The sequence below is a fragment of the Crocuta crocuta genome, unplaced genomic scaffold (assembly GCF_008692635.1).
Source record: "Crocuta crocuta isolate KB4526 unplaced genomic scaffold, BGI_CrCroc_1.0 scaffold147, whole genome shotgun sequence".
NCBI lineage: Eukaryota > Metazoa > Chordata > Mammalia > Carnivora > Hyaenidae > Crocuta > Crocuta crocuta.
Window position 1 is genome coordinate 244,966 of NW_027532594.1, and position 25,337 is coordinate 270,302.

Genomic DNA, 25,337 nt, shown 5'->3' on the forward strand with positions numbered 1-25,337 from the left:
AGGTAAGAGAAGGCTTTACAAAGTGATTGACCCCCTAATATTGATTTAAGTTATTAACCAAGGTTTGCCACCAGAATGAGAGTTCCCAGAAAAACAAACAAACAAACAAACATAATAATAAGAGATGAGTTGAGATTAACTGTCATTGTCTTGGCTAACAAGTAATGTGGAAATAGAGGTTTCTTCTTGTGGTTTTAAGAAACTTACTGAAGTACAAAATGAACTTGGCTAGGATGTTTCTGACTCTAGTGACTAAAAGGTAGTACTTGAATTCTTATGAGAAAAAAGGATATAATGATATAACTCACATTTCAAAATGTCTGCTATAATTTATGTAGCATTTGAAATATTTCACACTTATTAACTCATTCAATTCTCACAACAACTTTGTTGACACCTCCCTTACTGATTAGGAGACTAAAGCCCAGAGACATAAGCAATGTGCACAGTATCATACAACAAGGCATCGGAGAATGAGTAATACAGTCCCAGGTACTATGGCTCCGGGCTTGTGCTCTAATATATGGAGGCCAGGCCTTAGGAAAGGTAAATTTTAAAAGTAAAATAAGGAGTTACATTTTGAATATGTTGATTTTGAGATACCATTAGGGTAAACACATGTGGAACTGTTACTTCTTTGGGATTTTGTGTTTGTAAAGATTAAGATATTTAAGGCCTAGAAATATAGATTTTGAAGTCATCAAATGAGAACGATAGCTGATATACCCTAAAGAATTCATACAGTCTAAGATAAATTCAAAATGTTAGAATGCTGAGAAATACTTTCTTTTAAGGAGACATGAGTGAAGGAGAGATAATTAAAAAGGGTCACGAAGCTAGAAAAATAGGCAGTGTACACTGTCATGAGTAAGAAGGTAAGTGTTAAAAAGAGTACAGTTTGTCATGGTTTAATTAAAACCTTTAAAACTTTTTATACATGGACTATATATAATAGATTCCTAAACATTTAAATAAAATTTTATCATGTTTTTTGACTATACACTAATAGATGTTACAAATGAAATGCTGACCTTCATCTCTATAAGTAATAATAATGGGTGGGTTTGTAACCATGTTTAATAGCTCTTACCTCAATGTTTCATTTGTCCTTTTATTTAATATTATTAAACTTTATGAACTCTCGCAAAAATGAAGTAATTAATCTTTATAACATCCTCTGCAGGTAGTTAGATAGCTTCATTATGATAAAAGGAAGAGAGAACATAACATATATTGGTTAAATGAATATTGCAGTATCAGCATCTTAGCATTTCTGATAATCTTTTCAACCCACAAGGATAATTATGTTTTTCTTTTTATAGTCTCCTTTAAATATCTGAATGATCCATATATTCTTACTTTTATTTATTCTCTTTTTAGTATTCTGAATGTTGTTAGAAGAATCTACAAGTATAAAAGACATTTATTTATTTCTTATCTCTTTTAAAATAACTTAAATTAGATTCTTCATTTAAAATATTTCTATTTCCTCATAACTTACATCTTATCTTTAAATATAATGTAGAACATTATAAAATATGCATACACAAAAAAATTGTAAAAAATATTTTTATTGGACTTTAAAATCATCTATGGGTGGCTCTTATTTTTTTTTCATTTTTTTCATTTTTTTTATACAAATAGTTTATTGTCAAATTAGTTTCCACATAACACCCAGTGCTCATCCCCANCTTATTTTCATTTTATGTGTTGCAACATCTACATTATTAACTTTAGAACTTTAGGCAAAAGTTAAAGTAAAATGAGCTATAGTGTTGCCTTACTAATCTGCAATTTTGTTCTTGATTGCTATTTTCTAATATAAGGGAAATTATTAAATTTCTTCTAGTTGTGAGGGCTTATTGCTTAAAATTGTTTAAAAAATAATTTCTCATTCATTTCATCAAATTCAATTCATTGAACTTTTGTATAGTCACAAATCCACGTATTTGTACTTCAATTCCCAAATAACACCATTAGTCATTCTCTCCAGATAATTAGAGATTGATATGCACAATATGCCAGCCACCTTTGAATATATAGAAACTCTAAATTATCATTCCTCATTTTATCTCCAAGAATATTGTGTATGCCTTTGGCAAATGGCTTAGTAAAATATAGATACAAATTGCTTGTACTACTTTCCACATCTGTAAGTGTGGTAACCTTATCAGAAAAGCAGATGAGTTTAGACTGACTGGGTTTTTTCTTGAGTGTCCATGTTAACTTACAACACCCAGCTCCAACCCAAGATTGCCTTTATGGGTGCTTTATGATCTTTCTATTTATAAATCTTCCTTTGGATTTCTTTTCATTTAATTTTTTAAAATTTTATGTTTTAAAATAGTTTATTGTCAAGTTGGTTTCCATATAACACCCAGTGCTCATCCCCACAAGTGCCTTCTTCCTCCATGCCCATCACCCCCTTTCCCCTCCCCCAACCCCATCTGCCCTCAGTTTGTTCTCAGAATTCAAGAGTCTCTCATGGTTTGCCTCCCTCCATCTCCTCCACTATTTTTCCCCTTCTTCTCCCTCACGGTCCTTCATTAAGTTCCTCCTAATCCTCCTATACGTGCAAACAGATGGTATTTGTCCTTCTCTGCCTGACAAATTTCGCTCAGCATAACATCCTCAAGTTCCATCCATGTTGCTACACATGGCCAGATCTCATTCCATTTGGATTTCTTAAAATTCATAGTATGCTTACAATATTTTACAATAAAACATTTTAGCTTATGGTTAAAGAATGGATGTTTCCTCTAAAAATATGCACAATTATTAATATTTCCCTTCTCTCCTGTCAACATAGGAGACAACTGCTTTCTTTGACAAGTCTAGTAGAATGAACTCCAAAAGGGCCACGTAGGGAGCTTATTATATGTTCCCCAGAATCTGAAGCTGCAATTGACTGAAGTCTGACCCAAGCCTGGGAGTCAGTGACCATTTGACTGAGACAGTTGATCCAAGAGAAGGAGATATCTGAGAGCACACTACTCTGATGACAAGCAAGGACACCCACTGAAAGTCGTCTCATAAAAGATCTTGCCCAAGAGGCCTACTTAGGGGCCTCTGGGGTTCCAATAGAGAAAGCCTATGTTAGCAGACCTCACACAGTCAAGCACAAACAAGAATAGTTATGTTCTACCTCACAATTTGCAGCTCTCAATATCAGAGGGCCAGCATTATGAGCCACAGATATACCACAAGAATGGCTCATGAATATTTCCTGGGGAAGTCTTTAAGAAAATGTAAAAAGTGTTCTACAACACACTGAACTTTAACCATCTTCCAAGCACTGGCACCTAAACATGACAGCAGTGGTAAAATAAATGGACATATGTCTTTTTCTTAATCTTCTCACCTAGCATGAACCCTAGACAGGTCAGACACCAAAGGAAACTAGAGGAGAAGAAATACTAAAGCATGATGGAGAAATAGAGCCAAAGTCTCCCATGATCCCTTAGGGCAAGCATCACAGTCTTCCCAGAGTAAATCAGGAAGAGGGAAAGAAAAAACATATGACTTGTAATAAACATGTTTTGCATGTTGATAATTACACTGGGCAGTAAGAGCATTCTTAGATAGAAAGAATGCTCTTTTTTTTGTTATCCAAGAATGATGAGAAAAGCTATGGTACCTGCCTAACATTTTATTCAAGAGGAAAGAAAAGAGTTCTTCACAGAGCAGTTTTAAAGAGACAGTGGGAAGAAATAATAGCAACTTTTTTGTTTGAACTTTTGTTTGTATACCATTTTGAGTATAGCTCAGACCATTAAAATGGTTAATTTTTTTAAAAAATATTTTCCCTTTTATTATTTAAAGTGGGCCAAATAATGAGTAGAGTAGTAAGTGAGAGTCATCTGGATAAAGATTTACAAGAAGTCCAATTCATGTTTGGAGGTTACGTCTCCAAGTTCCTAGGGGTCAGAAGCCTATGCCATCACAATTTAAGAATCTACAAGGCAGAGAAAAAGTAAAGTCACTGATCAAGTACACCCTGATATCCCTGTTATTGTTCAGAATTAATCTGCAGAACACATCTGAGCCCTGATGGAAACTTACAGACAAGGTATTCTGACTCAGGTAATTGTCAGTTCCATCCTGAGTGTCCCAGAAGTCAGGATTTAGCACTAATAACCACCAAGCTAACATGCTAACATGAGCATATGGAGCAAGTGACAGTGGCACAGGGCAAGGGCACTCCTACCCAAGAAAAGAGATCTGAACTTTGAAGGCTTCTCTTATCCAACAGGGGAAAAAACCCAACGCTTTTCTTAGTAACATGAACTTATTTTCTGGAGTCAAAGTATTTCTCTCACACACATGTACATACACGCAAACACACACACACACACACACACACACACACACACACAGCTAAAGCATCACATTACCTAAACTAGAAGTCAAAGAAATCCATTGTGATTATCATGTAAAAATCATGTTGCAAGAGGTTGACAATTTTTTTTCACATCATAATTGCATTTGAGCTCGGCAAGCAACGATCTGCATCTTATATACTTTTACTGCATTTGACTCCTCATCTGAGTACCTGCGTGTGACAAGGGCTCACCATAAGATATTGTTTTGTAAATGAGAAATGTTGCAGAGTTTAAGAGGAGGGTGTAGCACCTGTGTTTCTCTGTTCCCATTGTATAAGAACATGTTTATACAAACAACAGAAATATTCTTTTATTTTCAATCAACTCTTAAGAAAAATAGCAGACATACTAAAGCTTTTCAGGTTATTGAAGGTTTAAGTAATATGTAAAAACCATTTAGATAGGTCATTTTAAATTAAAATAAATAAGATTCTAATTCAGGGGTTCTCATGTGAGTGTTATGGTTCTTTTCTCTACCAATGTATTTTATAATATTCCTCCTTTCTGCCTGCTCCAGAGGAAAAAAACACACCTATCTTCTTAACCTTCCTTTCTAGAGTTTTCATGGTCAGTTTCCTCTCTGTGCCTCCAAAGAAAATTACATCAGCTCCCTTGTAAAGCCATCCTTGATTATCCAGCAAATTCCTAGGCAGAATTTGTGTCCTATGCTATAGGTTCTGTCCTAAGCATTTCCTGCTTAGTCCAAGGGTCTGAAGGGGTTTTGGCTGAATATAAAGACTGAAAAAGTACATGTTTCTCTTGTGAAATACTCCTTACATGCAGCATATCATTATTATACAAATCATAGTAAACTATACAACCATTTTTTTAAAAATCAAAGTATAGAATATATGCCAGTATAATATGATCTAATGCATGGGCCTCAAGAACGTAAATCTGTATTTTCTGGAGATAAATAGTACATCAGATTTCATTTAAGCTGGTTGAACACTTGTTACTGAGAAGCTAGTTGTTCAATCCTAACATGATATATATGCTCTTCTGGACCAGATCTATTGCATCCATGAAGCTTTTATTTGAAGATCAACAACTTGGGAATTAATTATTGATATCTTGAAATTATTTTAATTTCTGGTTTCTCTAATTCAGACTTTCTCAGAAATCAAGAATGGATCTCCTGCTTCCCTTCAAAGGTCACAGAAAAGTGAGCCTTGTTGCAGCTCACCAGTTTCTAAAAGTAAGATTCCGGCATCTAAATTATTTCTGGCAAGAAATTTAAAGGTTCCTTTCTGTGTCTTCTGCAAACTCACAGGCAAACTAGTGCATAATTATAAACTCCCAATAGAAGAGGATTGGTTAATTTTATCCTCAAGCTATAATCTAAAAGAAAATTCTATTCTGTAGCAGCTGGAAGGACTTTTGAAAGTATACGAAGTCATCCTTAGTCTCCGTGCAGCTGCAATGGGTTCAGGCGCTGCCCTCAGCCTTGCAGACCCCAAACTCACCCAGAGGTGGTCAGGAAAAGATTCCGTATCTTTTTGAGAATTCTGCATAAGGGGCTAATTCAAAACAAAAATCCATATATACTTACGAATATGTAAAATAAACTTAATATATACTACTCAAATTTTACTTGATATTTTACTGCTTTGTATATGAAACAGAGTTTATAATTGACACTAATATGGCATCCAGTGACCAGGATTCCCCCTAGATTCCATTTTATGTTTTCAGCTCCATCTCCAGCTCAACATTTCAGCCAAGAGTCAGCTCAGTCTGTGACAGAGTCTGCATAAATAACAACTATCAACAAAATCAGTTCCTCTGCTATACCTTGAAGGCTTTTTATAATAATTTATTAATGCAGGGTTTTTCAAACTCTTGATGGTGAAGATAGAAGATTTTTTTGTTTGTTTAATGTAATTTCTTTTTAATTTTTTAAATTTTTGTTAGTTTTGAGAGAGAGAGAGAGAGTGTGTGAGTGGGGGAGGGACAGAGAGAGGTAGACAGAATCCGAAGCAGGCTCCAGTCTATGAGCTGTCAGCACAGAGCCTGACGTGGGGCTGGAACTCACGAGCTGCAAGATCATAACCTGAGCTGAAGCCAGATGCTTAACCGACTGAGCTACCCAGGTGCCCCTATTCATCTTAATTTCTAATCTACAGCAAACAATAAATGAACTATTAGAAAAAAGCAAAAGGACAAAGAAACATAAGGTCACTTTTTTCACCTAAAATCACTCCATCAAATTGTATTCAAATTTTACATGCTCACTCTCAATTTCTATACCCGTTAGAGACCAACAGCAGGTTTTAAATCAATATCCTTCCTCAGACCACCCTATGAATAGTGCTATAACTATTACTTATAGAAGTAAATTAAGTAAATTAATGTTACAATGCATAACATTGAGGAACTCTAATGTCACATATTCACAGTAACATAAAAAAAAAAAGGCATGTAATACTTAGTTTTGCTAGACAGTCTTATCTCATTTCCCTGGATCCACTGAAACTTATTTTATATGGGAAATGGAGATCATTTTATATGGAAATTATTTCCTACTTTTGGAATTAAAGAAATTAAAAGCAAGCTTATTATATGAGATTTTACTTACTCATAAAATGCTATGTTATGTATGCCTTTGCTTCACCTACTCTTGCTGCCTGGAATTCCTTTTCTTCAATTCACACTGCAAATTTAAAACTGTAAAACCCTATAAAGTCTAATTCAATACTAATGTCTTCATGAAACTGTCCCAGATTCCAGGAGCCGGAAATGGTCTTTCTCTACTTCCAAAGCTCTCTCCCCAGTCTTCTTTCATGGTACACACTCAGTCATGTCATGTATGTGGTATTTTCCCTTCTGAAAACATGTCTTCCATTCAGGGGAAATCTGTACCTTATCCAGGCACCTATTTATTATGCTTTTCTTTTCCTCACAATTCCTTATTCTTTTGATTCTCTACACTCACATATTTACTAATTTAATGTTTGGATTATTATTATGTTCTAATCTGTGTGCTCTAATAAAGAATAAACTTTGTGACATCAAGAATCTTACCTAACTTCTTTAGCACTCCATTTCTAGCAAACTTAACAATAATAATGCTACTTATATTAGGAATTATTCTAGGTCATTTAGTCCAACATTGCAATGAAGAAGTATTATTATTATCCCCATTTACTGAGGGGGAAACTAAAGCACCCCTTTTAAAGAATTTACCCAAGGAAAAATGGTACTTTACTAATTAAGAGGCTAGGAGTGATTGACACTTTAGTAGTATATTTTCAGAAAGTAAAATATTTATTAACCCTGTATCTTATATACTTCTTTTTTTAAATTTGTTAATGTTTATTTATTTTTGAGAGAGAGAGAAAGAGAGAGACAGAGTGTGAGCACGGGAGGGGTAGAGAGAGGGAGACAGAATGTGAAGTAGGCTCAAGGCTCTGAGCTGTCAGTACAGAGCTGGACATGGGGCTCAAACTCACCAACCATGAGATCATGACCTGAGCCAAAGTTGAAAGCTTAACCAACTGAGTCACCCAGGCACCCCTACTGACTGGCCTACAATAGGTGATCAATGCATATTTATGAATAAATGAATCATTTCCAAGAAAGTAATTGTTACCTTCTAATTAAGAAACTTGTAATTCCAGGGGCACCTGGGTAGCTCAGTAGGTTGAGCGTCTGACTTTGGCTCAGGTCATGATCCTGTGGTACTGGTTTGAACCCTGCATCGGACTCTGTGCTGACAGCCTTGAGCCTGCTTCAGATTCTGTGTCTCCCTCTCTCTCTGCCCCTCTCCCGCTTGTGTTCACTGGCACTCTCTCTCTCTCTCTCAGAAATAAAAACATTAAAAATTTTGAAAAAAGAGACTTGTAATTCCAAAGACAAGGACTTTTTCTCAGGACACAAATTACAATATAGTATTTTGTTTAAAAAAATTAATATTGCATTTTCAGAAAAACAAATCAGCTATTGCTAATATATACTTTTAATATATTTAACAAGAAACATTTTGTGGTTTATAAAGAACTAAAAGGTTAAAAAAGCTGCTTATCAATTTGTAGTGAAGTAGTAACAATATAATAAGATTTTATAAATGGATCTTGTTGGTTATTTAATTGAATAGATCAGTTAAATTGGCATTGTAAGGAAAACTTTTGAAACATAGCAACCATCAGTGAACAAAGTATAGTTTAAGAACCTCTGACATTGTATAATAATTAATGTCATAGAAGGGTAATTTAATAAGTTGTTTATGAGCAAAATAGCACTTAACAAAGGCTTTAAAAATAAGACATGAACTATCTAAATATACTTTAATGTTGTACATCATTCAGTATATTTGAAATAGAACTTAATTTTTTATTAATAAATGAGAGCCAATTGGTATCAATTCCTTAAGCAAAAAAAAAAAAAAAAATGACATTTTTCTCCAATAGCAATTACCCAATAGTAATAGAAAGTTTGCTCAGATGTCTTTCAAAAAAATGTAGACAGTGTTTCCAGAAAGAACAATGAACTTGAAATCCAGAGATGTTCATTGCCATTTCAGGTTCAGATTGAAGGTTTATACTCTAGGGTCCTTTATATGTTTCCAGAGAGAAAGGCAGGAGAGTCAAGAACAATTGAAATAGATGTGATATTATCATTAATATGAGCGAGATTAATGTTGAAAAGATCGTCAGCAGTTTCTTCCGCTGTTCAGAATGGTGCAGATTGGATTTTACTCAAGAGAGTGAAGGGCAAAGAGGACAAAAATAATGGTTATTTAGGAGAAAAAAAGGGAGGCAATAGATCAAGCCTTCCAATATAAGTGTAATCTCACATGATACAAAATGTGACTGAGTAAATTGTGAAGATAATATTTGTAAAAGCTTATAGCTTTGTCCTAGGGTTATCAAGAAAACACACACACACACACACACACACACACACACAAGGCAGTCGGGATGCTATTCTGTTTTCTTCTCTTTAGTTTCTCTTTAGAATATTTATCTAAAAGTAGAAAACATAATAATTGGGAAACTAAACAATAAAACCTAATCTTGTAAATTAAGTAATTATTGTTTCATTTTTATTGACTGTGGCCTTAAGGAAATGAAAAAGCATTGTAAAGGAATTGATATTATGTATATACTTCTGAAAACATCACTTTTAATAAAATTACATAATCTTCATTTTTATTAACATATTACAACAAATTCCTCTGTGATCAGGGAATTTATAATGGGTACTTCCACTTTACTCAGGACTTATTCCCCTACTGATGGAGTTAGTAAGCAATAAATAACAATATACAATGGACTTTGGAGTAAAGGCCAAGTCACAAATACTATAATAATATAAATAAAACATAAACATCAATATAAATTAACTCATAACAGTAAAGTTTACTATCTATATGACATTAAATACTATACTGACTATATAAAACCTAGAGTGCTTGTTATTTTATAAATCAATGTTCTTTAAATAAAAGATATATAAACTTGGATTTAAATCAGGACTTTCAAAGGAGTAGATGGGTAGGACTTTTAAGCAAGCCACCTTATAGGTCTTCAAGTTACAAATGTATTCCTTTCTAAAACTGATCTCCAGCAAATGATGTTGGGAAACCTGGACAGCAACATGCAGAAGAATGAACCTGGACCACTTTCTTACACTGTACACAAAAATAAACTCAAAATAGATGAAAGACCTAAATGTAAGACAGGAAACCATCAAAATCCTAGAGGACAAGACAGTCAACAACCTCTGTGACCTCAGCCACAGCATCTTCTTACTAGACGTGTCTCCAGAGGCAAGGGAAACAAAAGCAAAAATGAACTATTAGGACCTCATCAAGGTAAAAATCTTCTGCACAGTGAAGGAAAACATCAATAAAACTAAAAGGCAAGTGACAGAATGAGAGAAGATTTGCAAATTACATGTCTGATGAAAGTTTAGTATCCAAAATCTATAAAGAACTTATCAAACTCAACACCCAAAAAACAAATAATCCAAATAATCCAGTGGAGAAATGGGCAGAAGACATGAACACTTTTCCATAGAAGACATCTAGATGGATAATAGACACATGAAAAAATGCTTATCACGCATCATCAGGGAAATACAAAATTAAAACCATGATGAGATAAGACCTCACTTCTGTCAGAATGGCTAAATTAAAAACTCAGGAAACAACAAATACTGGCGAGGATGCAGAGAAAAAGGAACACTTTTTGCGCTTTGGTGTAAATACAAACTGGTGTAGCCACTCTGGAAAACAGTATGGAGGTTCCTCAAAAAATTAAAAATAGAACTACCCTTCAACTCAGCAAGTGAACTACCTGGTATTTATCCAAAGGATATAAGAATGCTGATTCAAAGGGGCACATGCACCCCAATGTTTACAGCAACACTATCTGCAATAGGTAAATTACAGAAATAGCCCAAATGTCCATCAATGGATGAATGGATAAAGAAGATGTGGAATATATATACAATGGGATACTATTCAGTGATCAAAAAGAATGAAATCTTGCCATTTGCAACAATGTGGATAGAACCAGAGTATATCTTGCTAAATGAAATAAGTCAGAGAAAAATAAATATATGATTTCACTCATATGTGAAATTTAAGAAACAAAAAAGATGAACATAGGGCCAGGGAAGGAAAAATAACATAAAAAGAGAGAGGCAGCCATAAGAGACTCCTAAACACAGAGACCAAACTGAGGGTTGCTGGAGGAGTGTTAGGAGGGGGGGATGGGCTAAAGGGGTGATGGGCATTAAGGAGGGCACTTGTTGGGATGAACACTTGGTGTTTTGTATGAAAGTGATGACTCACTAAATTCTATTCCTGAAATCATTATTACATTATCTGTTAACTAACTTGGACATACATTTAAAAAAATAAATAATAAATAAATAAATAGATAAAAAGAAAAGAAAAAGGGAAAAACTATAAAGATTTTGAAAAAATAAATTATATATAGTAAATTATATACATATATTTTAAATTATATGTAGACTTATATCATTTCTTTAAATCTTACAATTCAATTATAGCACAACTAAGTTTAAATAGACAAATGTTTTGAACCGATACTTGATAAAAAATATATTTTAGCTAATATACTTATGAAAAAACTCAATATTTTAGTCGTAGGCAAATGCAGATTAAATTTGTCAAAGAATGAATGACATCTAAGGATAAGTCATTTGAAATAAAACCAAACAAAACATTCCAAGACACAGTAAAGATACAGGGGTCTCCATGCTTCATCTTTTTACCTCAGCATTCAGAGATTAGATGTGGGGGTATATGACTGAAATGCATATTAACATGCCACATAGAATTGACGAACAAAGTCAGATTTTTATTTCTAATGGAATGACTTGGCTGATACATTTGATAATAAGGACTGGTTTTCTCTGGTCATTTCCATGAACTAAATGTTCTAAATTTCCAGCTTCAATGTTATGACAAAAATATATATATTAAAGTAGGTATTATAATGAACACTGTTTTAAAATACTGCATTAGTCATGCTCTATTATAATTAGCAATATTTTCATTTCTTCAATCTTTTCTATGAATATTGGATATGACAAGGCACTTCTAAATAAGAGACCGGAAACATAATTAACATTCATTTTATTAAAGAGTACAAAGACTGTGCATATATGTGTGTATAAACATATATTTTTTGCTTCAGAAAAACATAAAAAGAAACAGTAGATTTTTGTTCTATGAAAAATGTAATATAGCCCATTGTTATATTTTTTTCTAAAAAGAATAAATATACCTAAAGAACATTGAGAGGATAAGGGAAATAAATTCAGGAAGGTGGCAAATTGTGATTACTTTTTAAATATATAGGATTGTAACACTCCTTCTTATTCTTTTTTATTTAAAACCTTCTTTTTAAACCATTTTTATTTGTTTTTGAGAGACAGAGCAGGAATGGGGGAGGGGCAGAGAGAAAGACACAGAATCCGAAACAGGCTCCAGGATCTGAGCTGTCAGCACAGAGCCTGAGGCAGGGCTTGAACTCAGAAACCGTGAGATCATGACCTGAGCCACAGTTGGACGCTTAACTGACTGAGCCACTCAGGCGCCCCTACATTTGCTTATTTTATATTCCTTGGTTTGGCAGAGGTTTTTACATTGAGTTTTTGCATTTAGAAAGCTGTTTCAGGTATTACTATGTTTAAAAAAAAAAAAACCCAAAAACAACAACGAAAAAGCTACCCATAAACTTAAAGCCTTAAAATAACAGCCATTCTAAATTATCTCCCAGATTCTGTAGGTCATGAATTTGGGCTGACCTGAGTTGAGCAATTCTGTTCCTTATGGCAGGGACTGAGACTACTCATTGGTATTCAGTAGGCTGATGGACTGGTCTAAACAATCCAAGAGGACTTCACTCACATGTCTAGAGACAGATAGAAGGCTGTGCTTGTCTGGTTTGCTGACTAGCATGCTGTCTTAGGATAAAAGGGCTTTGTACATGGCAGCTGACTTTCCCTAAGGTGAGAGCCCTGAGTAAATTGGCTGGGAGCTGTATGGCCTTTTATTTTTATTTTTTAATTTTTTCTATAGCCTTTTTTGATCTAACCTCAGAAGTTTTATAGCATTAAACCTGCCATACTCTATTAGCTAAAGCATTCACAAACTCCCCTAGTTTTGAAGAGAAATAGACCTTATAAATCAATGGGAAGAATCCAGAATGCCTTTTAAAAACCAGTATTGTTCTAGTAAAAAGTTATATGCATATCAACAATCTTTCTCAATTCAGTTTATTTTTCCTTTTCAAACTGAATACAAATAAAACTGATAGTTTATATTCTTTAGAAACCTTTAATTACTGTATATTATTGCCATAATTGTATAAAAATATTTTATCCAAATATCTGTACTTCAATTGGCCTATGAACATTGAGAAATGTCTAGAATTTATCCAAACAAGAAGAAATACTCCCTCTGATAAGTCTAATCCGCTGAAATAAAAATAATATTCATCAATATCCTCTTTGTCTACCTATTAGGTACACTGTGGGAGGTGCTCTAGGCTATATAAAGGCAGAAAAGTAATCTTTTTTTTCTATAAACTTACTTTCAGATGAGAGGTGTACCCTAGCCTAAACTTCAATCTAAAAGCAATTGACTGTAAATCTGGGTTTATGGAGAAGGAGTAACAGGTAAGCTCTACCTTAGGATTTTAAGATCACTTAAAAATGTGGGCTTTTTTGTGTTAGTCTGTTTTAGGCAACAGAAGCTTTTACCCAAAAATCAGTAAAAAAGTTAAAATGGTGAATACTGAAAGAGAAAAATAATTTTTCTATAATAATGCTCACTCCTCCTGCACCATTTTGGGGAAAGATTTTGAAGTATCTGAGGCACAGTTTGCCTACAGAGAAAGAAAAATATACAGAAAGGAGAATAGGATCTCAGACAGCTTTTGGGAACTCATAATTTTGCCTGGAGCTTTGAACAAGAAACCATGTAATGAGGTGATAATTTTATGTTTCAGGCAAAAGTTACAAAAGGAACTTTTGAAGGGAAATCAGTGTGAATCAAATCATCAGGGAAAAATTAGTTCTTTTAAATAAACGTCTCCCAACATTGCCTCAAAAATTAGTAGACAGGTCAAGAGGAACAAAATTGTTTGATTTCTGTAAAAAAAAAAATTTTCTAGAAAATATGTATCTCAAAACTAAGGATAAGAACAATAAATTTTTTTCATGTTTGCCCTATTATAGGATATGCATCAAAATGAAAAACCTTTCTGCTTATATTTTAATAATTTGTGTCTTACAATTAAGAAAAAGCTGAAATGATCAGTTATGACTACATTTGCCAGATTCTCAGATAAATATCTAAGCAGTGTATATTTTCATATTTTGATTAATAAGCCAAAGTATTATTCATTATTCAACCCATGTCATTTATTCCTACAGATAAAAAGTAGCCAATGCAAACTGAAGAGAAAGACACATTCCCTATAAAATCATATAATACTTTTAAAGGTTACTTAATAAATTATTAATTTTAACCTCTTGGGCCAATTTCTTATCTTAAATATATACATATACATATATTACTGAAAAGGAGAATCCCAACTATAACCAAGCTCTCTATTTTGTGGAACATATTAAATTACATGCAGGCATAATTTCAGATGTCAGAATTTAATCAAAATTTGGCTCTATAATGTATGTAACTCTACACAAAGATGTGTGCATACATTTTTCTCAAATATGTATATTATGTCATAAAATACATATGAATGATTCTATATGTTTTATTATCTGGTAGAGAAATTATAAAGCAGAGTCACAGCGTCAATTGTCATTAACTTCCCTGTTATCTAATATTCACTTTTTAAAAAGAGATTAGTATTGTGCTTAATTATCTTTGCATTTAGAAAAGAAATTGTGACTTTAAAATATTCATATCCTCTGATCCATCCTGTTTTTTTATTGGATTTATTCTAAAACACAAATTCATTTAAAAGATTTTCATTCATGCATTATATCTAATAGTGTGAAGCTTAACTCCAATAATCACTGAATTGTTAAATTAGTGTTATATCCATAAAATGCTTAAAGAATATTTTAAAACATGACAAATATCTCTAGAACATAGTGAGAAAGTTAAAAATAATACAAATATATAAAAATGATGCCCTTTTATATAAATTTAAGTCATTTTCCCCCCACAAATATGTCCTGAGCACTTTATATTGTTGTGATTCTATGAGATACCTCTATAAACCAAAGATCTCTGCCTTTGTGGAACTTATATTTTGGTGGGTAGAAAAACATAAATAATAGAATTATATAAACTCTGTATTACATTAAAAGTCCTAATACTGTGGGGTACAAAGAAAAAGTAGATGGAAAAGGCTACCGATTTAAGAGGTTATCACTGGGGGCACCTGGGTGGCTTAGTCGGTTAAGCATCCGACTTTCGCTTAGGTCATGACGTTGCAGTTCGTGGGTTCGAGCCCTACATCGGGCTCTGTGCTGACTGCCAGCTCAGAGCCAGGAGACTGTTTCAGAGTCTGTGACTCCCTCTCTCTCTGACCCTCCGCTGCTCATGCTATCTCTCTCTCTCTCTCCTAGAAATAAATAAAACATTAAAAAAAAAATGTTATCATTGAAGCCCACAATGAGAAGTGAGATTAAAGCAAAGCTTTGATCAAGTGAAGATGTTAACTGGTTTACTGGGGAAAGTTTTAGGGGATGAGACAATAGCTACAGTAAAGATTTGCTTGTCTGGCCTGTTTGAGGAGTAATCAATGAAGCCCATGAGGCAAGATATCAGTACAAAAAGATGATATGGAGAAATACCAGCACACCAGATATTATCAGTCTTTGATCCTGAGTAACATGGCTTCAACTCTGAGTAAGATGAGAACATTTGCATAGGTTGGAACTGAGGAGTGATGTGATCTTATCTTTTGAACTTGGGTAGGCTAAAGAGGGTGATTCTTTTATTGACCCTAAATGGCTCCACTCATGAGGGTACAGTCAGCTCCTAGCCCAGCTAGAGTGGTGAAGGTGGTGATACACTGCTCAGCTGAAGTGGCATATTTGTATTCCTCATGTTCTATAATTCATATTGTTCGTGTGTCATCCTATGGTCCAATGAAGCAGCAAGAGGACGGTCCAAGGCCTCTTAAGGCATAGGTTCAGAACTCACACAACTTCATTTTCTACCATGTTCTGTTAATCAAATCACACTAGTCACAATGCCAATACAAATTCAAAGGGTGACTCTACCTTTTGTTGAGCTGGGATGCAAACTGTGACAATGTTTGTAATCTAACATTATGATCTCAGACCACACAACTTACAATCTCCTCAGGAAAAAAATAACCTCACTCTTATTTCAAGACCCTAGAAATCTCATTCAATAATGGCGTCAGACTTGACATGCAGGATCTTGTGATCTAAATTGGATACAGATGCAGCTTTATCCCCTCTTTATCCAGAAACAGAAACACACACACACAAACACACACACACACTTATATATGTATTCACAACACACACACACCCCACACACATCTAAATACAATGCGAATACAAGAAAGGGTAACTGCAATAAATATTCTACTAATTTTTACCAGATTTAAATTGACAGTTCAGTTGTAAAGAATGAATCTAAGTTGGAAATCTATATATACTTATATAGGTGAATTTTGAGCCAGATGTGGAAAGTACCAGAGGTGAGAATTTAATGTGCTAGAATCATGTAAGGGGAAAATGGCAAGAAATGTAAGAAAGTACTAGATTACTAAATAAAAACTTAAAAAGAAGTTGCATAGAGAGTTGCTATAAGGTGTAGATCATAAAAATGACATGAACTGAGTTGTCTTTAAGAAGATAACTATGATGGGGCACTTGGGAGGCTCAGTCAGTTAAGTGTCTGACTCTTGATTTTGGCTCAGGTCATGATCTCATGGTTCGTGAGTTTGAGCCCCACGTCAAATCCCCCCCGTCAGGCTCTACACTGACAGTGTAGAGATTCTCTCTCTCTCTCCCCTCCTCCTCCTCCTCCTCCTCCTCCTCTCCTGCTTGTGCCCTCTCTCTGTCTCTCTCTCTCTCTCTCTCTCTCTCACACACACACACACACACACACGAAAGAAATAAAAAGGAGTTAATTATGATTACAGAGCAAAAATCCATGAAGATTTGCAAGAGGCAGTAAAATCATTAAGGTGTTTATAATGTTAACCTGAATAAAGGTTTAGATGATTAGCCTCAACTAACAAAGTGTTGATAAGAATGGAGTACGAGTAGATATAATCGACTCGAAGACATGTTAGGTGAAAGACTGATATAAATGGGTGATTGATTAAATATTGTGGATAAGATTGAATATGGAGAATTTTCTCTTTCAGATTTTTAACTTGAATCAAATTAGAAGTACTGTTCATTGATGTAGAAATACATGACAAAGAATCTTCTGGGAGAACAGTGACAAATTTAATATTGGATATGTTGAGCTTTAAGATGCCTGGAAGAGACATAGGGAGATGTGTCTAGGATATAATCAGATACTTAATTGAGTAAAGACACTGGGGCTATACCCAGGCTATGGCCATATCTCTAGTTTAGAGACACACCTGGAGCCAGGAAATCATGTGAATGTAATGGGCAGAATGTGGGTAGAGTGAAAAAATATTAACAAACTTTGAAGACTCCTGATATTTAAAGGGTTGGGAAAGGCGAAAAGGAATAATAATTATGGCTATAAACAAGCAACTATAACTGATGAAGTTAAACCACAAACATGTGGCTCTTGCCATTATCTCACTCCTAGAAAATAGAAGCCTGTCTGTCTCAAAGGCCCATGCTCTTTCCAAACCATCACATGGATTTTCACAAGTTGTGTCCTTTATAGAATAAGAAAATTTAAGAAAACCTTACTACCATTTGTAGCACCCCAGAGAACTCATGCTTTTTTTCTTTACTCTCAACCATTTAAAATACTGGAGAAAACAGTATAGATCACTAATCTTGCCCAATGTCATATAAAAATAATTCAACTGCTAAGAATCATTTATGTATAAAATATTTCTATTGTTAATTATCTGACAACCTAAAAATTTCTAAAATTTTTGCTTAGTATTAAATATTAATACAAGTTTCCACTGTACCCTGTCCACCACTCCCCTGGCTTCTTGTTGAATTCTAACTCAAAGAGCTTGGGTATGTATAAAGCTCCAGTATCTGAAAAAGGATTTGCTAGAGATAAAATGACTACAAATAAGTGTGCATTTTTTAGTACAGTGAACTTATTTTCAGAAGCGTCACTCATATATACTATGGTCAGCTTTTATATTTGAATAAGCTCTTTAATTTTCTTAATGTGATTATGTTAAAATGATCTTTTCTTTTTACCAAAAGTAAGAACTACTGATTTTCCCACCTAGAGAAGTGATCAAGATGATATAGTGGCCACTGATGTGCGTTTTTAGACTAAACTTTAAGAGCTTTGATTGGAATTTTCTCCTAAAATAGAACATTATCTCACAGATTATATTTCTCCCAATTGAGTCAACAAACCCAGGGCTTAATGTGGTCATCTGCAGTCTGATGAGGGCGACTAACTCTTATCAAAGAAATTTCTATAACTGAGGAATTTAAAATACCCTTGCCATGGACTTTTCCCTAGAAATTTGGATTACTTGTTCCATGGTTGTTTTATTTTCTTCAGTATTTTTTCAAAAACACTCCGGTGATCTTAAGTTGTAACCACATTTGACTACCACCATCTTACCTGATCCACAGTAAGTTTTAGACGATGTTACTTACTGTTTTTATTTTTTAAAAGGAAATGTTTGCTAGTAAGTTATATAAAACACTTATTGTATGCTGCCCTATAAATTTATTCACAAAATAATTTTATTTCTTTAGATAAGGCCTTTGAAAAAGCTCTTGAGCAACTGTAAAATAGCAAAATTATTTCAATCAAGGGTACTTTGAAAAAATTAATCCTTCAAAGAGATTTTCAGCTATTTTAAATAATGCCTAATTTTACTTTTAAAACTGATCAGAAACTCACTGGAATGAAACTCAGGAATGACACCCCAGGCTATCATTCCTTTTGTGAAATGCAAAGACCTGAACATTTGCTGCCAGCAGTAGTGAGAAGTGACATCTTCAATAATCACTAAAATTCACCAAACATCCTAGGTGATATTTGGTGAAGCAGAATGTTCATTACGGTGTTTGTCATCATTTTTCTTTTTTTACTTCAATATACATAGAACAAAAGTTTTTTAGTATATACATGTCAGAAACCGGATAGTGGACATAAAACCCACCAGTTGGCCTGTCTGAAAAGATTCTAAAGCAAAGTCCTCTGAAGTTAAAACTGTCAATTTGCTCACCACATTTTTAATAAGGAAACAGTTCCCTGTAAGTTTCCATATCTTTTATGAAATCTTTAAAGATTCACAAGGAACAGATATCAGACAAGAGACAAATGGACTTTCTGAACACTAAGTTTAATTGTGTAAAATACATCTGTTCTATTTTCATAACATATACTATAAAAAGTTAGAGAAGCAAAACTTGTCTAAGAAACCCTTACTCTGGTTGGATTTGTATAGCGTTCTCTAGATTTTTCATAGCACTTTGTCTATATGACACTATCACAGCAATAGAACATAAGAACCTTGAGGTGACGGATGATCTTTTATATTAATTTCTGTCTCACCAGGACTTGGTCTGTCACAAATGCTAAATATCTATTTACTTACCCAGTGGGTAAACAGAATAACGTTTCTTGGCTTCCACTACATTAATAATAGAAGTGATGAATTAACACTTTTTAAAAGTAACATTTGAGGCTATTTTAAATGTGGGTGGATCAGAAATATTATAAATAAAATTCGTTGACTTACTCTAAGAGAGTATAATGACAAATGACAACAATCATGCAAGAATTCAACATCAACAACAAATAATTAAACATTGAATGAACCTGACAGAAGACCTTTAAAATGTTGCCAAACTCTATTTGGATAAACTGAATGTTTACAACAAGCCTAATGATTTCATCAGTCTTAATTATAATTGTGGTTTAGTAAAAGACTCACATCCACTAAAAGCAATGAAGAATGTGTCAAATGTGTGAAGATAAACAATTAACCACTGCCCAAATGGTTATTGTTTTGAAAATAATCAGAAACTGGGGAAAATGATGGTAATTGCAAGAGAAAGTCTATTGTCTGTGAGACACCACAGTGATTCTCTTATACAGCAGTTCAGTGTGATGAATTCTTAAGATTTATACCCTGCTTCCACTTCTTTCCATGAAACTTTATGCAATTAAAAAATGTTTCTTAATATTTCAAAATAACAAATTTGAAAAAGGCAATTGTTATTTAAATATTCACGTCCTTTTGTTTAAAATATTTTGTAACAAAATTTGAAAATTTGTTTTAAAAAAGTTTGTTTCTGTATACACACTTCTTATATTAAAACTAGTAGAAAATAATACCCAGTTTTACTATTAGGAAACTGTGTAAACTGATGGACCTTTTGAATACTCACAATGGATTTATTTATCTTTAAAATTTAATTCAAACATTATAATTTACATATATATTAATTTACACATATATAAATGATTTAACATCATTAGGTCTATAATACTTTGTGTTTTGTATTAATTAGCATTTCATATAAACATTTCCATATTTTGAGATGAGATAAACAATTAACATTTTAAACATACACAGCATTCCATCTTATTAATCTTGTATACTTTGCATAGAAATAATATTTTTGTTGGATATTTAGGTCATTTCCAACTTTCATAAAAGTGATATGGAGGCCATAAACGTTTTGCTTAATTTACCTTAAAATTTATTCTGGAGGAATACTTTTCTGGGAGCATATTCCTAATGGGAAAATATAATTTTAAAGTATACAGAAAGTTCTGTTGGTTCCATTTTTTTAACTGTGAAATTTAAGTCTAGAAAGAAGATCATACTAAATTTTAAGTATCGTAAGAAACATATAAATTGCATAAACTCAACAAGTCAATATGTGGTGTTTACTTTCATTTTGCCAGCTTCATAGGAATATAAATGTATCCGAAATTGTTTTAATTTGCATCTATTTGCTACTAAAAATATTTTTTTCTACAAACTGCTAAGCTGTCCGTTATTCTTTATGTAATAAATGTCATAAATTTTAGGTACTAAATACAGATTTTGATTGTTACATAGATTTGGTACTAATTTTATTACTTGATATTTATATTTTATGGGTATTTATTGATTCTATCAGTTAATAAATCTGTCGAAGACTTTCATTTCAAGATAGTTATATGAGTCTGAGCATCTATCTAAATTACCTACAAAATTTGCATTGCAAGTAAGATATAAAAATGAGCTTTTACACAAGTAATAATGCTAGAAAACAAGGAAGGATACCTTAAAGCAGGCAGAAATCTTTGAGCAATGTTGATATATATGGTGTACATAGGATTAAAAAACTATTAATTTCTCTTGTCTCAATTTAAGTAAATAATCATTTACAACAAATGGTATTTCCCAGTACCTAACTCTAAATACAAAGCAATAGACCAGGGAATACAGACTCATCAAAACATAGGAGGCAGGGAATAAAACTACTGGCTTAAAAATTGTACCCCTTATCTCATAATTATCAGGTGAACCAGATTCAACACAATGCCATTCTGTCATCATAGATGATTGAAAAATAAAAATAACTAGACCTAGAGAAACACATATGTAATAGTTCTTTTCTTTTTTTTTATTTTTTTTTTTAATGTTTTATTTATTTCTAGGAGAGAGAGAGAGAGACAGCGTGAGCAGGGGAGGGTCAGAGAGAGAGGGAGTCACAGACTCCGAAACAGGCTCCAGGCTCTGAGCTGGCAGTCAGCACAGAGCCCGACGCGGGGCTCGAACCCACGAACCGCGAGATCATGACCTAAGCGAAAGTCGGACGCTTAACCGACTAAGCCACCAAGGCGCCCCTGTAATAGTTATTTTCAAAGAACCTATAACGGGCAGCAGAAAACTGTGTTCTTTGAGAGGAGAAACAAATGAGCTAAGCCCTATAATTTTGCCCGCATGTGGCCTAAAGAAACGTATTGGACTGTGGTGAGAGAAGGAGCACCCCGGCAGAGCATGGCAGTCTCACTGAGTGGAGCTAGTTGAGACGGGAGCTCAAGGAGCTCAGGTACATGCAATCTGCATGGCAGAGAACAGGAGAGAAGGGCACTGGACAGAAAAAGAACTCGAGAAATGTGCATGGGGTGTCCACTGATTCAGTTAATGATGAGTAACTGCAACATACAGAGTGCAACTGCATGCTGCTGGGCACAGGGCAGTTGAAGAACTGGAGGATCAACAATTAGAAGAGTTCATCCAGACATGGAGCATTTTCAGTTTCTTTCTTTCTTTTTTTTAATTTTTTAAATGTTTCATTTATTTTTGAGAGAGACAGCGTGAGCAGGGGAGGGTCAGAGAGAGGAGACACAGAATCCGAAGACAGGCTCCAGGCTCTGAGCTGGCAGTCAGCACAGAGCCCGATGCGGGGCTCAAACCCACGAACCATGAGATCGTGACCCGAGCTGAAGTCGGACGCTTAACCGACTGAGCCGCCCAGGCGCCCCTTTCAGTTTCTTTCAACAACAGTTTCAAATAATTCCGGACAATTAGGACAGCCAATGGAGACCCCAATATGAGCTCACCACAATACTGTGGGCTAATCATAACTAGACCTGCTCCAACAGAACTTAACCAAACAGAAGGATCTGGCTACTCAACAACAGCCTGAAAGAAAAAAAGTTAAACATTCTTTGAAGAAAGAAAGCAAAATCCAGCACTTATAATGTAAAACTCATAATGTCCAGATGTCAAATTACTAGACATGCAAAGAAGCAGGGGACATTTAATTTGTAATTAGAAAGAAAATCAGTAAAGAGAAAAAGACCATGAAATTAAATAAATCATGGAATTAGCAAATAAGGTCTGTTTATGTGTTAAATAAAACAAATTTTAAAGAAAATCATGGAAATGAAGAGAATATAAATGAAATATGAAAAAAGAGAAAATATAACATCTAAAACCATAAAACACAGTATCAACAATTTTTTTGAAAGACTGAAAAAAATAAACAGAACATTGGACTATATTGTCCAAACTGGACATATAATGAAATTTTTGGTAAAGGGATACAAAGGGGTTAATTTTTATATATATATATGTGTGTGTGTGTGTAACATATTACATATTATATATATAATATTTTTTGAAAGTTAAAGTTAAAAGGAGAACTCCACAGACAAGAAAGTAAATAAAATCCTAATAGGATAAACAAATATGACTGGATATTTCAACATTTATCTGTCAGTAATTGAAAAATCAGGAACACAGAAAATTAGTAAGGTTATAAAAATACTTAAACAACACTGTCAAACAAATTGACTTAATTGATTTATAGAATACTCCCACCACCAACAGCAGAATACATTTTCTTTTCAAGTATACGTGGGATAATCACAAAGACAGATCATATACTGGGCCATTAAATATGTCTCAATACATATAAAAGTTTGAAATCTAAAATCAATGATCTAAGTTCAATATAAATTTCGTATCTGAGTATGGTTCTTTTCATTATTTTGTGCCTTTACATTTTGTTGTTTTTCATTTTGCTTCTTTTTCTGTCATGTGATTGTGTGTTTCTTGTTTTTGCTGTTCCTGTTGAAAGCCAGGCATCAGGTTTAGGAAAGAAGACAGACTGAAGTAATAGCATTCATGCCTGGAAATCAGTGGAATTTTTCTTTTACTAGCCCTTTAGCATGGGAAGACTGATTTACCACAGATATGAATATACCAGGGTTTGGCTTTCACAATTGTTATGGTTACTCCTAGAGAATGCACAGGCCTCAAAATCCACATGTATTACTGTGTAGTTAGGATGGGACCATAATGCGGTGAGAGGAGAAGGAGGTTCCATTTTCTCATCAACCTGTACAGTATCTGCCATCTCTCTCTGGTAAGCAAATGTTAACATCCCATATTACTGCCTTGTTTCCTGTGATTTCAGGTTATTCATTGCCCTAAACACTAAGCTTTTTGATAAGTTCAAGGAAACTTGTAATTTTGTAGTTTATTTAGCTATGTTGATGATTTCGTAAATGTGGGAGAAACAATCATTACGGCTTTCTGCATTCTTAGCAGAACATTCACTGTTGTTTTATTTGCATTGTTCTGGTAATTAGAGATATTGAACATCTTTGCATGTGCTTATCTGTCTTATACATATCTTCCTTGTGAGGTGTCTATTCAAATATTTGTTTATTATTGTGTACAGGTGTTCATTATGTGTTTTGGATACACGTGCTTTGTCAGATTTATTTTGCAACATTTTTCTCCCACTATGGTTTGACCTTTTGCTTACTGAATTATGTCTTATGACAAGGAATTGTGTTTATTCTTAGTGTTGATTTGGTATCCCTGTAGCTGCAAATTTCTATTTTTCATTAAATTTAGGAAATTTAGAGGCATTATTCCTTCAAATATTTTTTCCAACTCATTTTCTTTTTTCTCCTTCTTCTAATTAAGTACACATATACTAGCCCACTTTATATCAACTAACACATTCTTGACTCTTAGCACCTATGCGCTGCCTGAAGAGTAGGAGCACATAAGGGAAGAGAGTGGCTAATAAATTGTATCCCTGGATATCTAGGCTTTGTTTTGTCTCCTGAGATATTTATTTAAGAATTTATACTGGGATATACTCCATCCAGAGAAGGTATTTCTCATTCATACCATTTGACTTTAACTCTTTCCTCAAATTTAGTGCAGTTTCCTGTAATGTGACAAACTTTAATGGCCTTTTTTATCTCTCCTCAGGCTTTCTAAAGGTATTTAGTTTGTTTCTGTTTTTGAAATGTTTCTCTTGACTTCTGTTTGCCTTCCTACCCATTAACATTGGAGAGAATTCTGATTCTGTTGAAATAACTCATTTCCCTAGACAATTTTGAGAAGGATAACAAAAGGCTGAGATTTCTAGTCCTGATACTGAATCTCAGATGGGTTTCCTGTTTTCAAAGTTATGACACGAAATTAAAGTTCTTTTTAATTTTTTTAAATTGTTTGCAGTCTTTAGAAATATTTTCTACCATTTCTATATTCCATTTAGGGGCATTTTTCCAACTTTTTTTTTTTCTTTATATTGCATTAGGGGTGGAAGTCCCTGAGATTCAGGTATATTCTGTCAAATTTTCCATGAAATCTAGACTACTGATATTACTTTAAACACTTTAATATTAATAGAATATTTCTGGTGAACTTATGTCACTTTTATAATTCAGAATCTTAACTACAAAGGAAAATTGGTTTATACTTGTAAGTTTTTGCCCATATAAGAAAAATAAAAACTGTCTAGTGAACAGTGAAATTTTAAAAAACTAAACAGAAAAATCATTCCAAA

General features: G+C 33.7%; 2 long non-coding RNA genes across 2 annotated transcripts in view; one reads left to right on the plus strand and one right to left on the minus strand.

Annotated features, from left to right (window-relative positions):
• The window catches only part of LOC144244660 (uncharacterized), a 192,446-nt gene that overhangs the window by 145,932 nt on the left and 21,177 nt on the right, over positions 1-25,337 (minus strand). The gene's annotated exons all lie outside the window — the stretch shown is intronic.
• LOC144244659 (uncharacterized) overlaps positions 1-25,337 on the plus strand; it is an 89,021-nt gene that overhangs the window by 51,811 nt on the left and 11,873 nt on the right. Inside the window, exon 3 of the long non-coding RNA XR_013339017.1 lies at positions 13,460-13,538. This is a non-coding gene — a long non-coding RNA (uncharacterized LOC144244659). The remainder of the gene's footprint in view (positions 1-13,459; positions 13,539-25,337) is intronic.